Here is a 16,398-nt window from a genome sequence, read left to right on the forward strand (position 1 = left end):
CGGTCCTAACCCGGGTGTGCACCTGGAACGGCAGAGGCTCCCTGGGGTCAGACAGCATCACCTGGAGAGCTCCCAGGGCCAGGGGTGCAATAGAAACTCAGAGCTGTGCTTCTCTGCTGTTCCTCACACTTACTGCCCTGAGGCTACTCTCTAGGCAAATCCGAGGTGACATCCTAGGGACATGGCCCCACTTGCTTCTCTTCAGCAAGTACTGACTGAAGGGTCGAGGGCCCGGCACTGAGCTGGTGCAAGCATGAGTTAGGAAGATGAGGCTCCAAAACAAACACCAGGCACACCCTGGACCCTCTCGGTTTACTGGGAAGAAAGGACCAGGGGTGGGGTGGGGGACGCAGGGCCCTGATGACATGGCACAGTGGGAAGGACACCGTCCTGAGGGGTTCAGAGGAAAGGATGAATCAGGATGTCGTTCATCAGCAACGTCCTGGACTTCGAGAGAAGGGAGAGCCTGGAGAAACACAGCCAGTGGCTCCCAGGGCAAACCCATCAGAGAAACATCCCAGACTGGGAAAAGCAGGGGCTACCCCAGGGAGCTGGGAGTGGGCAGGGGTAGGGGTGGGAGCCTGGCCAGAGGAGTGGGAGCTGCTGGCACCGGGCCCCTCCCTACTCTTCCTCTCTGGAGAACGGGGGAAAGCGAGTGTTTACTTAGGAGGAAAAAAGAGAATCCAAACCCTGCCGTAGAGAATTGGTCTGTGGGAAATCTGAACCCGCTTTGCAAAGGAAAACGGGGGTAAATGTGGCACTGTAGAAACTGGGGTTGGGAACCAAGGGAAGGTGAGGACCTCCATGCCAAATCAGCTGCTTAAGAGAGCAGAGGAATTAGAAGCTGCTGGTTGGAGTTATGACGATGGTACCATTTCCGATCTGCCACTCGGAAGCAGCGGAGGCGTCAGACCTTATTAACATTTACACTGTGCCATTTTATCACGTTACTGCTAATGACACTCGCCAGAGATGCGGCTGACTGCGCGAAAGTGGGGAGTGGGGCCCACTTCGGGGAGTTGGGTCTGGCCCTGTGATGCGGGTGAACACCTCCTGGCTGCTCGGCCTGGCGGCAGTCCCTGGCTCCCCCGAGGGGGGCTGAGCCCGTCCCTCCCCTCCCTGCCTGCAAGGAAAGCAGGATGTGGGAGAGGCTGTGACCTCTCATCCAAGTCCATTATCACCGTGAGAATGAATGACAGGAGAGACTAAAGCGCTGCTTAAGGAGAGGTTCTAATTAGCTGGGGTGGGCAAGGCCTCCTGGCAGGCGACTTCGGGAAAGAGCTTTCTCCTGGGGGCTGACAACCAGCCCTGCTTCTGCTCTGGAAGGAGCAGCATCTCCATTGGGCGGGGGTGACGGGGGAGGCAGAGGTAAGGGGCTCTCTGGGCAGCCCTCGCCAGTGCCCCTCTGGCCAGAGGACACAGTGAGGTACGGGATCAGAAGCCCTTGGCTGAGCAAGTCTGTATGCAGCACCATCAGCAAGTCATTTAGGAAAATTACCACTTAAGGGAAACTTTCCACGGATGAATTTCTCTTTTGAAGGATGGGAGAGGGACACGTCATGTGGAAGAACACGTACAAAGCCGCTTGTCACAAACATTCCCAAACGGCCCTGGCCTGCTAGAAACTGGACCCTGGGGCACCTGGGCCAGAGGTTGGGGTGTTTCACCTCTGACCTGCGATGCCCCCTGCTGAAAACACGGTGTTCCAGCTGTGGGTGCTGGACATTTTCTTGGTGGGTGGCTTATGCAGGAGGTCAGATCTGACCTTGGAACCCTCAAGACTGGGTTTTAGAAGGTTCCATTGCTTAAACCCAGGGAGATCACAGAACCAGCCGCAGAGGCAGGCAGGGAATTCTGCTGCTGCTGGCTGCATGGGGCCTCCTCGCCACGAGGGAATCCATCTTCATCCTCCTCCTTGGCAGACGTTTATCAACGTCCTATTATGCATGGGGCCCCATTTTATATGACCCTGTAGGATGGGACCCCACTGAGAGCACCCTTCGTTTAAAGGGACTGAGCACACAGACACACTGCCCAGGGTAGAGTCAGAAGCGTATGCGAGGTGCCCACCGAGTGCCGGGGAGCGTGAGTCGAGCTGAGAACGAGGGTCCGCTGCCCTCTTTCAGGTCCAGCTCCGGGACAGCAGGTCTGTCCTCAGGGTGGGGACCGGCGGCGAAGGACTCTTTTGGAAGATTCGGACAACAGGCTGTGACATCTGTGGCTGGACGGCAGCTGGGACGTGCTTTCTTTTTTTCCGCTCAGGAGCCCAGACTGAACACAGGGCCCGGGAAGGCGCAGGGCTGACAGCCAAACAGCAGCCCTCGCGCGGGGCACAGCTCACGCAGCGCCGGGAACCCAGAGCGAGACACGGCACAAGCTGGGCCAGTTAAGGAACAGGCGTCCTCTGCAAATTAGTTCCTGCCAGACTCAGCATCCGGGGTGGCGAAGGACAGAGGATTCGGCGCGGCGGCACGTCTGGCCCCACTGCGGTGTGGATGCGGGGTCTGGGGGATGAAACGGCCCCGGTGGCCCGATGGTTCAGCGGGGCCAGTGCTCATCTCTGAATGCTGACCAGCCAAGCTGGGCACCTTCTGTTTTCCCTTTTCTTTTACAAAAAGAAGAAATTAAAAGCCGAGAGACAGCCTGTCCTCCTGGGTCTTCTTGTCCAGCCTGTATGACATTATAAATCACCTGGCTCCTGAACAATTTCCCAACACCCAAATGCCATTGATCAGTTCAAGCTCGGTCTCTGTTCAAGTACTCTGCGAGCCTGACACATGACAGGAGGTAGGGACACCAACTGCTGTAGCCGAGTGTGCTTCTTTTTTTCTATAAATTTATTTATTTTATTTTATTTATTTATTTTTGGCTGCGTTGGGTCTTCGTTGCTGCATGCGGGCTTTCTCTAGTTGCGGTGAGTGGGGGCTACTCTTTGTTGCGGTGCGTGGGCTTCTCATTGCGGTGGCTTCTCTTGTTGCGGAGCACGGGCTCTAGACGTGCGGGCTTCAGTGGTTGTGGCATGCAGGCTTCAGTAGTTGTGGTTCACCGGCTCTAGAGCTCAGGATCAGTAGTCACGGTGCATAGGCTTAGTTGCTCCGCGGCATGTGGGATCTTCCCGGACCAGGGCTCGAACCCGTGTCCCTTGCACTGGCAGGTGGATTCTTAACCACTGTGTCACCAGGGAAGCCCAGGACCATTAGAACTTAAACTTGGATGAAATTCAACAACACCCATAAGTCCATCTCACTCCCCTCGAAAAAGGGGTGGGGGGAGGAGATAGAGGGCACGCTCTTCTTCGAGGAAAGGGAAGCAGGAGAGAACGATGTGCTCAAGTGATGGCCACCGTACAGGACAAGCGTCCTAAGAGCCTCTGGGCAACTCCAGGGGACAAAGGGCGATACACCAATCACCTCCCCTAACAAGTGACAGTGAGAAAACATCCTAGAAGAGCAGCGGAACAGGCAGCCGACTGCTGACCCAACAGGGCAGGGTCCCTCCCAGCCCTGCCCCCGACGTTGGCGTGAGCAAAGGGATAGGATCCAGGGGCGGGGGGGACAAAGGCCAGATGGTCAGGGAAGCCAGCAGTGGCCCTCAAAGCACCAAGGCAACGCTTCTGTGGTGTCCCATCGTTCCCGGGCCGAGAGAGGGCTTGGAACTGAAGGAGGTAACACCCTGCCTGGCTGGGTAACTGGCTGGACGGCAAGTCCTTGGAGTGCCTGCTTACCTACTTATTTCCCTCTAAAAATAAGCATCTTTTTGGTTTGTCTGTGGCTCCCATGGTGTAGTGAGATGGGGCTTCCCAGAGACAAGAATTCAGGCATCAGCAGCTTTCTCTCACTTCAGCTGAAAGTCAGTTCCTGACTTTCAACATAAAAGAGCAGCAGAGCCTTCTTGTACTAGGGCTCTGGGAGGACTCCGACTTCTCCTGTTAATCTAGCAGGGGTGACGAAGCAAAAAGTCTTGCAAGGGTGAATGGCGCTATGCTGCCTGATCTACCTAAACACACAGGGACCTGTGGGGCTGACAACCCAGTACACGGGGCCCCAGGGAGCCAGTTCACTCAGAGGTGGCCACACACCGAGGGCATGGATGAGCTCTGTGGACTGGTCCTGGAGGTTACTTCAAACGACAAAGGAAACGGATGCCCTGCTGACAGGGCTGTCCTTGTTGGGCGCTAAGGGTTAAGAGTTAATTGGGGTTAAAGGAAACAGCACGAACCCATCCGGAAATGGGAGCTCAACTTTCAACGCGTCCTTGAAGTGCAGTGAAGAAATGTTCAAGGATTCTATTTTTATTTCTCAAGTGGCTGTGAACGTTTTGGTTTGGGAGTTTGTATTTTCCCAACTTGAATGACAATGTCTGGTGATCCAGCCATGAGAAGGAGGTGCGTCCTGAGGCAGTGAGGGACAGCAGAGGGACCAGAGGCTTCCGGGTCACACGCTCAGGGCGGGGCTCTGAATCCTAATGCTGTCCCAGCTAACAGCGAGACCCTGGAGCACTTCTGAACTTCCCAGAGCACGTTACGTGTGCAGAGAAGGTACTCAATAAACATCAGCCCTGGTCGTGTGACCCCAACAAGGATCAGCACGCCCTCGCGTTATCACAGCCCACCTGTCCTCCCAACATCCCGGGAGGGGGAATTCGGAACAACTGAAGCCAAGTGACGACCTCCGGCCACAGAATGTTAGGTCAGTACTATTCCTATTGGACTTACAGCACCTCCACCCCAAGTGCTCTTCAGGGGGAGTTCAAGTTCTCCCCACCAAGCATGAAGGATCAGTCGTCATGCAGATGCAATGCATGACATGAGGGAACGAGAACAGGGGGTAGGCCTGAAGCGGCATCAGCAGCTTGTGCACTGGACCCAGTGAACCATCCATCAGCACAGCCTCTCTGCCAAAACCCTGAGACAAGAGGCATCGTGCCACCTAGAGGAGGTCACCTGAATCCTGCAGGAGGACCGGCACACTCATAGGAAGCTCTGAGAATGAGGTTTCAGAAATGACAGCTTTCCCTGACAGGGCAGGGAGGGGCTGACCCCGAGAGCGTGAAGAGCCCTGCTGTGGGAGGGGGCTCCTGCCAGGACAGACTGCTGGGCTTCAGACGACCAAGCCAGCCATGATGGGGGCGCTGCCAACCTCTTACTCACTGAACCCTCCAATACGCTTACCTGGTGGAGAAGGAGTGATGGAGACGGATGGAGGCTGGACGCCTCTCCAGCCTTGCGGCTGTGGCCCGTCTGACCGGCACCCTCCCCGGATGCGCTGCTTAGGGCGAGTCACCCTGTCTTAGTGTCCCTGGGTCCCTCCCCAGCTTCCCCAAACCTCACCTAGAAGGTACTTTGGAGATGCTTGCTGAATGGGTTGAAAGACTGTAAGATTCAGGTGATGCCTGAAGATGAAAGTGGAGGAGGGCTAGGACTTCCCTGGTGGCGCAGTGGTTGGGAAGCTGCCTGCTGGTGCGGGGGACACGGGTTCGATCCTTGGTCTGGGAAGATCCCACATGCCGCAGAGCAACTAGGTCCATGAGCCACAACTACTGAGCCTGCGTGCCTAGAGCCTGTCTGTGCTCCACAAAAAGAGAAGCCACTGCAATCAGAAGTATGTGCACCGCAACGAAGAGTAGCCCCCGCTCGCCACAACTAGAGAAAGCCCGTGTGCAGCAACGAAGACCCAACGCAGCCAAAAATAAATAAATTTAAAAGAAATTTAAAAGAAAGAAAGAAAGAAAGTGGAGAGTTGACGCCCAGATATTCTAAAGCAGCGTGTGATTCTGGAGCATAGACGTCAACTCTATAAACCCAGCCGTTATCTCATGACGCCCTTCAGCAGAAAACAAAGTCCACTCCTGTCAAACAATTCAGCCCCATTCGGACTGAGTGAGCTCCGAGAGACTCGTAACATCTGTAGCGCTCATCAAAAGGTGAGCGCGTGCTGCCAGCAGACACTAAGCCCAGGAGAGCAAGGCGCGGAGCCCCAGGCCGAGGCAATAAAGAGCCAGAAGTTAGATTCCCCAGGGAGTTAAGTAGCCACTGAGCTATAGAACAGAGGCAAGAAACCAAACCCACACGGCAGGAACTCGACCGCCTGTCAGACCCGGGGATCAGGGGGCTGGTCGGGAGAAAAGACCTCTCCCCACGCACAATTCACCGAGAAGAGGATGAAACGCTGGGGCACCTTCCCGGCAGCAACACGGACTGGCCAGGGCAGGGGTGCCTGAACAACCTCTGCCAAGGTACTGGTGAACACGGTCTTTGTCTCTGATACCGGGGAGCCTGGGAGTGATTTCGGGGAGGGACCACAGAAGGGGTGGCTGCTCCCAACCCCATGCACACGGGCAGCTCTGGCTGTCGAAGCCCAGAGCGCTGCCTCCTACAGGGTGTGAGTTCAGTCGCTTTGTGGCTGGGGAGGGGGCGGCCTGGAAGACAACGGCGGAGAGCCCCCCGGACTGAGCCGATGCGGCAACTGCACAGGATGAGGGTTCCAGCTCTGAGAGGGGAGGGCGGGACACAGGATGGTCCAGGCCCCCCGCGCATCGCTCCCCAGCACTCAAGGAGCCTGGGTGATGCGATCTCAGCCCTGTCAGCTCGGAGACAACCATGCACGCAGAGGGCAGGTCTCGGGCTCGCTCTGTGACTCCCCAGACACTGACTAAAAGGCTGCCTGGACTGTTTGACAGTTGAAAACATCCCCAGATACCTCCCTCAAAGCTGCCTGCTTCCCTTTCTTTCCAGGCAGCTGGAAACAGAACAGACCTAGGAAAGAACCCAAATAACTATAACTTCCTCTTCCGAGCCCCCTTCTCTAAACAACCCCCCACCTTACTCAGATGAGATAGAAAATCCCTACTTAGGGACCTGAGGTTTGTATCCAGCTTTATGGTTTTTGCTCTGGGAGGAAAAAAAAAAAAAGAGCATATCTCCTCCCTAACCCATAGATGGTGAAAAAGATAGGTTGGGAAATTCGTCCCAAACTTCTATTATCAAGCACCGTGATGTCCTACCAAGGAGCCTGGCTGCTTCACGCAGTTTTAGAGATGGTGGGAGGAGCGACCTGGGAGGGGGTGAAATGTCACAGCCTACGGGAGGCTCCTCCAGTGGAGGGTGGCCTGGCATGTGCTGTGACCACTGCTGGAGGGAGCCCGGGTCTTTCCAGAACATACACTGTGGCTCCCAGCCAGTGGTCTCCACTGCTGGAGGGAGCCCGGGTCTTTCCAGAACATACACTGTGGCTCCCAGCCAGTGGTCTCCACCATCACATCACAGTCCCCTCCCGGCCTCTGGAGTCAGGCGGCATCCCATGCACCTGGTCCAGGTGTCATGCCCACATCATCTCCCACCTGGTCCAGGTGTCGTACCCACATCAGCTCCAAGCCCTCAGTTCTGAGGGGATGCTGTTGGCAGAGAGGGAGGGCTCTGCCCCCAACCAGGCCATCTCACGCCCAGAGCCTTCTCCTGCTTCCTGACACTCCCCAGGAGACTAAGCCACCTCTCAGAGAAGGCAGGCTCTGTGCGGGGGTGGGGAAGGAGGAGGCTCAGAGAACCAATGGGCAAGTGAATCAACATTACTGCGCACCTACTGAGTGCCCAGACACAACAGCATCTTCCATCTAAGATCGCTTTTTAATCCTGACACCCTACAAGTTGGTTATTGTCTCCATCTTAAAAAAACTGAGGATGAGGGGGATTAATGAACTTGTCTAAGATCTCATAATAACTAAGACAGCTGAGATCAGAGCTCAGGTTGTCTGTATCCAAGGCCCAGTCCTCCTTTGGAGCACTTGACTGCCTCCCTTGATTACGTCCTAGAGAAAGAGTCTCTCCAACACCCCCTCCATGTCCCTTCCAGGCTGGCTCCCAGGGCTGGGCCAGGAGGGCTGGTCTGGTCTGATGGCATTAGCCTGGCACGGCTGCTGCCGTCCTTGCCTCTTATTGGAGGACAAGCCTGGGTGCCTGTGTTGTTTCTTTCTCAGCTGAAAAGCCAGATGGTAACCAGTGGTGGGCAGAGTTCCAAGGATTTGATGCCAGAGCTGCAACCCTTGTGATTTGGGGAGAAAAGATAAATATTGTGGAAAACCCACGCAGTCACTCACTCAATGATGATAAGCCCTCAGGGTTTAAAAAGGACAGCCTGGCTTCTCATAGGTGTGAAAGAGACGGGGGGGGTCCACTCCCCCCTACATCCAGGTGAAAGACCAAGGGGCTTGATCTTGAACTAGGTGGGCTTTAAGGACATTATGACAAGGAGCTGGGGAGGGACAGGGGGTGTGTGAGGATGTGGGAAGTGGGTGAAACAGGTGGAGGGCTGGGGGCTCTGCCTGGGGAAAAAGACTGGACGTTGCAGCTGGCACCTGTTCTAATACTTCACTTCTCACACTCCAGGTGCCAAGAGGTGGCAGAGAAAGAGATGGGTGGTGAGCCATCCTCGACCTCCTGGCACCTGGATGGCTTTGTACTGCTCCCTGCTATCTTCAGCCGCCAAAGATAGGGGGCCCCTAAGCCCTCGCTGAGGGGCAGCTTCCGTCCCAGCACCAAGGAGCAGAGGACGGCCATGCCTCTGGGGAAGGAGGGGTCGGCTGGACGGGGAGGTTTCCTGGCCGGAGCAGTGGCCGCCAGCTGTGGTGAGCCCTGGGCGTCAGCAGGCCCAAGGGCTGATGGAGGGTCTCGCACCCGTGCCCGGCCGCAGACCCTATGGCGGCGGCCCACCTGAAGGGTCTCGTCCACTCAGATGCTCATGGAGCAACCCCCCTGCGTGCAGCCCCATGCTGGCTCTGGACTGAAAGGTGGATAAGGCATGGCCCTAACCTCGAGGAGCTCACGGTGAGGCCAAGGAACTGAACACGGATAAGAGTCCGATAACCGCCACGTGTGAGTGAGGGGTGGGGGTCCCTGAGCTCAGCCTGGAATGAATGAGTGCTTGTCAGGCTCTAAGGCACGTGAAGGGCACAGAGCCGTGAAAGTACCCAGCGTCTGTGGAGGACAGTGGCCAGGGAGGGTGGGGCAGTGGTGAGAGAGAAAGTTCCAGAAGGAGATTAGAGCAGACCACGCCCCATGAAGGAGTTTAGAGCTGCCTTGCAGAGAGGAGTTTCTAAAGGATTTTAAGTACAGAGACGGCAGTCAGATTTACCTAAAACCAGGCTGAAAGAATGAAATACCAGAAACAGAAAAGCCTCATGACCCTGGGGCAATCCTCATGCTGGGAGGAGGCACCTCTCCATGGACAAGCAGCCCAGACGCCGGGGCTCCAAGGCCCTCCTCGGAATCCCCCTGGGGGGAGTCCTCTCTGTTCTCACGGGAGGAGATCTGAAAGGGACTTGGAACGTTAGAACTGTAAGTTCTGGGTGGGGGCCGGAGGAGAGGAGGCACGGCTGGGACGCCCCATCCAGCTGGGTGCAGTGACAGATGCATGAAACTGTTGACCCAGGGCCTGGCGGGGAGCCCGAGCAAGGAGGTGCACAAGCCCAGGGCAGGCTCCGAAGCAACCCTCTACGGCAAGAAGAAAACAGGTCTCATGGGGGAGGCGGGGCTCTGCTAACGGGCAGCAGAGTTTGAAAGCTCCAGAAGATTGCGGGAACTTCTCGGGCTCAGTGAACAGATGCACAGATGACAACTTCTTGGGCACCGCAGGCTTGGTTTACCCCTCCCCACTTTTTAGCCACTGAAATCTGTCTGCAGAGAATCAAACCCAGCTCTGTGTCCCGGTCTATTTCTGCTGGCTGTCAAGCAAGGGGAGAGGATGGGTACCTGGCGTTCCTCCCCCCGGGCCGGGTGAACTTACACGCTGCCTCACAGACACGAGGAAGCTGGAGCTATTGACCACGTGATCCAGGGGCTGGGGAACAGCTGTCGGGGCCAGACTAGAGATCAACTGGGCCTTACAGGTCCTCAGAACAGGAGGACTTGAGGAGAACAGGTGGGCAGGTCACACTCTATATCGTGGACTGTGTTATGAGTAACAGGGGGTGGGGAGCCTCTGGGCCATCAGCTCCCTCAGAAAAAAGCACCCACACCCCCAACCACCGGATCTTGTCAAGAACGAAGCTGCTCAGATACCCTGGGTGCTGGGCGGGACGTGAGCCCCGTGGACCCTTAGGACCCGCAGGGCTGTTAGCGCCTCCAGTAACCAGCTGGAATCTGACTGCTTCTGCTGGCCCCGCCCCGGGGACACGAGGAGGCAGAGCCATTGCCCTCTGTCACCTCCACTGCCTGATGCCTGCGTGATGCTCAGGAGAGGTGCCAGATAATCACTGCGGGTGCTCAGGCACCGCCCCCCCCCAACTCTTCCCGCTCATCTCTGCGCAGGGAGAGAGGGGCCAGGGCTGGAGCGGAAGGAGGGAAGGAAGTCGGGGGCCTGGGACGCGTGAGCCCTGCAGAGAGCATGGGCGGGCTGGCTCCACCCCTCCCCCGACCTCAAAATAGACGGAAAGCAGCAGGATTCTTTGCTGGGTACGGAGTAACCTTGGAGGTGGGGAGGGAGGGGAGCCGGCAAGGCAAGGGGGCTGATTAACAAGCTCGTGGAGTCGGGTATAAGAAATCATGCTAATGACCCCCGGCTCCCTCCCTAGTGGATGGTCAGAGGCCGATGCCTCTCTGTGGGGCTGGCACGCTGTGGGCTCCAGGAGGAAGGGACCGGGCGGGACCTGTTGGCCACAGGTAACAGAGCAGCCGCTGGCAAAGGGGTACTGCTGGAGGCCCTCTTCTCCTGGGGACACTCAGCGTCTGAAACCAGTCTGGTCAGAGCAGGAGTGCAGCTGCTCCCTGTCTGCACTGACGGGTCGAAGGCAGCAGCTTCAGGCTGTTACTCGTGACGCCAGGCTGGAGACCTGCGGTGCCTGCCCCCGTCTTTCCCTGGAGGAAGCTCGGCAGGGCCCTGACCGCTGCCTCTTCAGCTGCAGCCTGGGGAGCAGATCCCAGGGAGACCAGAGCAGGCCTCTCCCCGGGAGGCTGGGTGTCAGCAAGACCACTTATCGCTGCGAGAGGGCCTCGGCCAGCAGACTTTCTCAAAGGGCAGAGGACACAGAATCACCCTCAGAACAGGTGGAAAATGCAGATTACTGGGTCTTGCAGTCCTAGGTGCTGCTACATTAGGCCTGGGGTGCAACCCAGGGATCTATATTTTTAATAAGTGCCAGTGGTCCTGGAACCAAGCTCTGAGACCCAGTTGAGGCTATTGTTCCTGACCGGGGGTGGGGAGAGGGCTGGGCAGTGTCCCTGGAGGCTGGTGACCCAGCCCTCGGGTGGAGCACAGCCTCCTGAAATAGCAGTGAGAAGTTCTCTTGTCAGAACTGCTTGGGGGTCACAAACTGTGGGGGGGCCTTCCAGCCCTGGTCAGCATCCAACCTGGCCCGGCAGCCTCTTCCCTCCTCCTGTCCAGGTTTCCAGAGAGCGTCTCAATCCGCAGCTAAAGGAAGTTCTTCCTGTAGCTCAACTCAACATGCCCTGCTGTGCTCTGTGACCCTTCCTTCAGGCTTCACACAGCATCTGCTCAGCAATGCCCTCTGCGGTACCTCCCTTTACACGCGAAGGCTTATTAAAATGTACCTTGGCCTACTCTTGGCTAATTCACGATATATCCCAAGCTCGTGCTAATTAATCGGATGTCGTCATTGATATGCACCCTAATTGTTCAGCTCTGCTTAATCACATCCGTGTCCCAGGCACCCTTCTGCTAGCTGAGAACACTTTGGGGTTCTTTGGCTGCTGCTTTCTCCTCGGGGCCAGCCTGCAGGCTGGGGAACGTGCCCATGGATACTTATAGTCTCCACACAGTTTGCTGGGCCTCCGGTTGGGACACCAGCCACAAGGAGTAGCACGCTTATTACTTTAGAATGAGCGCTTTATTTAATTAAACAATTACTGCCAGGGCCCTGGGACACTATTTAGAAAGACAGCAGATTCTGTTTATAACAGACACCCTGTAACAGAGAGTAAGCATCATTCAGGGGGTAGCACAGCCTCACAGAAGTCAGCAGGGCCGTCGCAAGGACCACGGATTCAGCTATGGAATGAAAGCAACAGAGAGACATGGAGCTGAAGGAGGAACGTGGTTTAACGTAAACAGTTTTGATCCTCGTTAGCACAAGATATTTAAGGACGTTCCATATTACTCTTAAAACAACTGGAAGGCTGCTGCATTTCCTATAGTTCTTTCCTATGCTTTTCGGGAAATGAAGCCAAAAAAAAGAGCAGGGGAGAGTAAGGATCTGAAATTGACAACTGGGACACTTCCTTAAAGAATAAAAGCCTTTTTTTTTAGCTCTTTGCCCAGAAATGGGAGGTCTGCAAGTAGAGGGGATGCAGAGTCTGGAGATGGCCTCAGCTGTAGCATTTTGGGAGTTTGCCTAGAGCAGCTTCTGAGGGGACTGACTAAAAACACACAGACATGGACACACACACCTGGGTCAGTGGCCAGGACCAGCCCGGGGAGCTCATGAAGCAAGGAACAGCAGCTTTTCACCCCGATCACGCTGCGCACAAATAAAGAAGCCTCCAGCTTAGGGCGTGCCCGGGATCAGTGTGAAGTGTGGGTAAAAATGGTCCTGAAAGAGCACAGCGCAGAAGGTCCCCAGCAGGGATGAACACTCCCCAAGGAGACTTACTTGGAAGTTTCCCAACCAAATTGGCCTGTGCATGAGTGTGGGTCGTGGGTATATTCTTAACAAGCTCCGTGACGCTTTCCCGGCTTGGGGCCCTGTGTGTGTGCACGTGCGTGTGTGTGTGTATCCGTCTGTCTGTGATGTCCACGCCAACCCCATGTCGGCCTATTTCTCCGCGAAATGGGCTCAGTTCCTGCACTTTACATACAAACATGTGGATACGCTTTACCCAAGAGATGGGCCTCTAAAAGTTCTATTTATAAATACTTAATTTCCACACAATAACGTTTTAAGCGCACTAGGGAAAGTACTCAAGAGAAACCTGCAGCGAGCCCTTCTGTAAAGTATCAAATTGTTTTGTAACAATTACCCGCTGAGTTCGTTTTATACATTGGGATTTTCATATCATGGGGCTTCTTACAAGCCGAGTCTGCTCGCGGGGGTGGTCCGGTTGTGGCGCACAGATAACTTTCCCCATCGCAGTGCCCTCCCCTGAGTGAACTGGGGAAGAGGGCAGGGAGAAAGGACGAGACACCAGACAAGCCAAACTGACAGCTTGCCACGTGCCCAGGGTAAAAGTGCCTCGTGCCCTGGGCAAGTCCTATTTGTAAGGAGGTACTCATTACTTTCCAGACGACGGAGACGGGGGTAGAGATCGGGGACATTCTAACAGGGTCAGAGAGACACTCAAGCTGCCACTGTGAAAAGGGGGTCTGGGCAGTTCACCTGGCTCAGGACCCTTCATCCACTAGGACGGAAGAAAGGCCAGAGGACTCGAGCTCAGCCAGTGAGCAGCTTCCAGGGCTCGGGGAGGGGGTGGCGGGGACTGTCTTGTGATCCTGATGCCCGTCACCTGCCATCTTTACCGGGAGCTCGGAGCGGATGGCACAGGGGAGTCAGCGCCGTCCTCTAAGCTGGTGTGTCAGGCATCAGCCATCGCAGAGACAGGACGTGGGGCGTGATGGATGGCGAGCTTAACGCTGGCGGACAGAACCCATGTCCCCGAGAGCCGCGTTAAAAATAAAAACAGTCCTCTCACTGAGCTGGAGGGAGCTCGGGCCAAAGACCCCAGGGCACTGGGGGTCAGGGAGGAGGGGTCACCGTGGTCCAGCGAGGCGCTACCCAGGTCTCCTCGGAAAGGTGAGGGCTGGTCCTGAGCAATGCTGGGCAGCAGCTGGGCTGGCACTGGGGGCGGACCGGAGGCTGTGCCCAGACACCAGTAGCAGTGGGGGGGCGGTGACGGGGCTGCCCCTGGGGTCCCTTGGCAGGAGCTGGAGAGACAAGCCATAGTGTCAGAGTGAGTGACAGCGTGATCTGAACTTCATTTAGAAAGGGCTGGGGGGGGATGCAAAGCACAACAAAACACAAGCAGCCATTCCCTGGATGAGCCATAGAGACAGCTTCCTAGGAAAGGGAGGGAGGGAGGGAGGAAGGGAGGGAGGAAGGAAGAAAAATGCAGGCCTGTCCCTGTATTGTTGATACCCTTGAAAAAGAAGAGACAAGCTAATTCTTTAAAGTCGGTCATTTCAACCTGAGCGCCGGGCACTGTCTGAAGTTAGAATTTGCTCAGCATGAGCGCCTGCCAGTCTGCGAAGTGGGTACATGCAGTTTTAGGGTGTTGGGCAGAAATTCTTTCTTCCTTGAGACCCAGGATCGTGGGCTGAAAGCAGAGGTCCGGCACTTGGGGGGCTAGCACCCTGAGACACAAGGGCTCCCGGGGGGCCAGATGAGCTGGCAGACGACCGCAGACCCCCACCAAGTCGGGGTGGGACCGGCCTGGGTCGGGAGAGCTACTCTGCTCGCTGCATCTGCAGGGGGTTGCCCAGCATGACCGGCATCTTCCCACCGGCAAGCGGCGAGGAAAGGGTGAGGCAGAACAAAACTGACCTTCTGGGAGCCTCCAGAACCAAATGAGGAGCTGATATCGGGGTAGGAAGGGAGGAAAGGAAGGGAAAGAAGACGGGCTTCCCCGGTAGCCCAGGTGGGTCCCCAAACAGTCCCCATCCTATGAGGGAGGCGCCTTGATGTCCCAGACCCTGTAAGCAACCCCCTTCTTGCCCAGGTGGCCGGGAACCTCCTCTTGGCTTGTTCCGCTTTGGTGCTGGGCTAGGTCCCAACCCACAGGAGTCAGACAGGAGGGCGATGTCCCCAAAGAAGGGAAACTGCCACTGGTCCGTTGACTGTGCTTAGGGCCCTGCTCTCCATCTGCAGATGGAGCCAACCCATGAGACTCCTCCATGAAGATGGCCCATCCTGGGAGCACTGCGCTTGCCCTCCAGGACCACCCTTCCTGTCTCTCTATGGCCTCTGCTTCCTTCCAGGTTCCCCACGTTGTGCAAATCCAGGGGCAGCGCTCACACTGTCTCCTACTGGGGCTGTGCTCTAGGGGCACAGGCTGGTGCCCCTGGGGGTGTCCCCGAGAGTCCCCAGGTCCCGTGAAGTCACTGCTGCCACTGAACCTTGTTGCTTCACACTAACTTCCCCTCCTCACTGGTCCCGAAGGCCTCTAGACCACCTCCTGCCCCAGAATCGGTAAGAATAAATATTCAAGCAATGGCAGTGGTGACCCACTTATTAGCAGATGCCACAGCTCCAGGGTACCGTGGTTGCTATTGAAAGAACAGAGAGAGAGACCGTGGCAGGGAAGGGAGACGTCCTTGGGCAGACGCTCTGAGTTCCAGCGCTACTCGAGTGAACGGAAGAAGCCCATCTCGCTACCCAGGAGTGAGGGGCGGCAGGAAGACAGCAGGCAGATGGGCAGGATGCGCAGACACAGGTCACTGAGCCGATGCCATCCTGGGGCAGCGTCGCCCCAACCTCTGCAAACGTCAGGCTCCCAGGGCTGACGAGCAGGCGTGACCTGCCCCCTCGTTTCTGGGCTCTCATCTCTGCCTCAGCTCAGAGACCCTGGGGAAGTCATGGTCTCCAAGTCTCAGTTTTCTCTGCTGTGAAATGGGATGAGGCCACAGACCTTACTGTTTGGCTGGTAGGACCAAAGCGGAAACGAGAAAGTAATGGGTAACTTGCTACAGTGACGCAAACCATGCAGCAGGAAGGACCTGGCAGTGCTCGGCCTGGAGCCCCCACTCGGGTACGTCACTCCGTTCTCCACCCCACAACACAAAGGATGTTTCTTCCCCTGAATGGTACCGTTCTAGAAAGAGACTGTTTGGTTTTAAAAAGGGGATCGCGTGGGACTTCCCTGGTGATCCAGTGGTTAGGACTCTGTGCTCCCGATGCAGGGGGCCCGGGTTCGAGCCCTGGTCAGGGAACTAGATCCTGCATGCCCGCATTCTGCAACTAAGACCCGGAGCAGCCAAAAAAATAAGTAAACAAATAAAAATAAAAAGGGAATCGCGTGCTGTTTTAAACGTTGCCAGTGGCAGAGGCAAGCGTTGCCGTGTAAGACTGAGACAAGATGGATTCAGAAAACAGCCTCCTGCCAGAGAAGGAGAGACCAGGACCCTGGGTGAAGGCCCAAAAGGACCCTTCACTGCTAACCTGAGCCCAAATCAGACTGACCTGCTCCTTTAGGAAGAGAGTTCAGCAGGCAGAACCCCCCCTGCAACCCCCAACACATACCCTGTTCCTTCAAGGGGTGTCCGCAGGGAGAGGCCCCTCTGTCCGGCAGCGGGTGGCAGGTCAGCTGCCAGGCACCTGCAGGCTGCACCTCTCTCCCAGCTCCCCACCCAGACCCCGGAGGTGGATCTCACAGCTCCTGCGTTCAAGGCAGCATGGCAAGCCAGAGTGACCTTGTCCTGTCTCAAAGCAGCCCACGAGGGGTCCCCTGCCCAACGCTGCCGG

General features: G+C 56.4%; 1 protein-coding gene across 2 annotated transcripts in view; it reads right to left on the reverse strand.

Annotated features, from left to right (window-relative positions):
• Positions 1–16,398, reverse strand: part of TMEM104 (transmembrane protein 104) — a 57,307-nt gene that overhangs the window by 17,867 nt on the left and 23,042 nt on the right. The window lies entirely within an intron of this gene.

This window comes from Mesoplodon densirostris, chromosome 18 (assembly GCF_025265405.1).
Source record: "Mesoplodon densirostris isolate mMesDen1 chromosome 18, mMesDen1 primary haplotype, whole genome shotgun sequence".
In the NCBI taxonomy this organism is placed as follows: domain Eukaryota; kingdom Metazoa; phylum Chordata; class Mammalia; order Artiodactyla; family Ziphiidae; genus Mesoplodon; species Mesoplodon densirostris.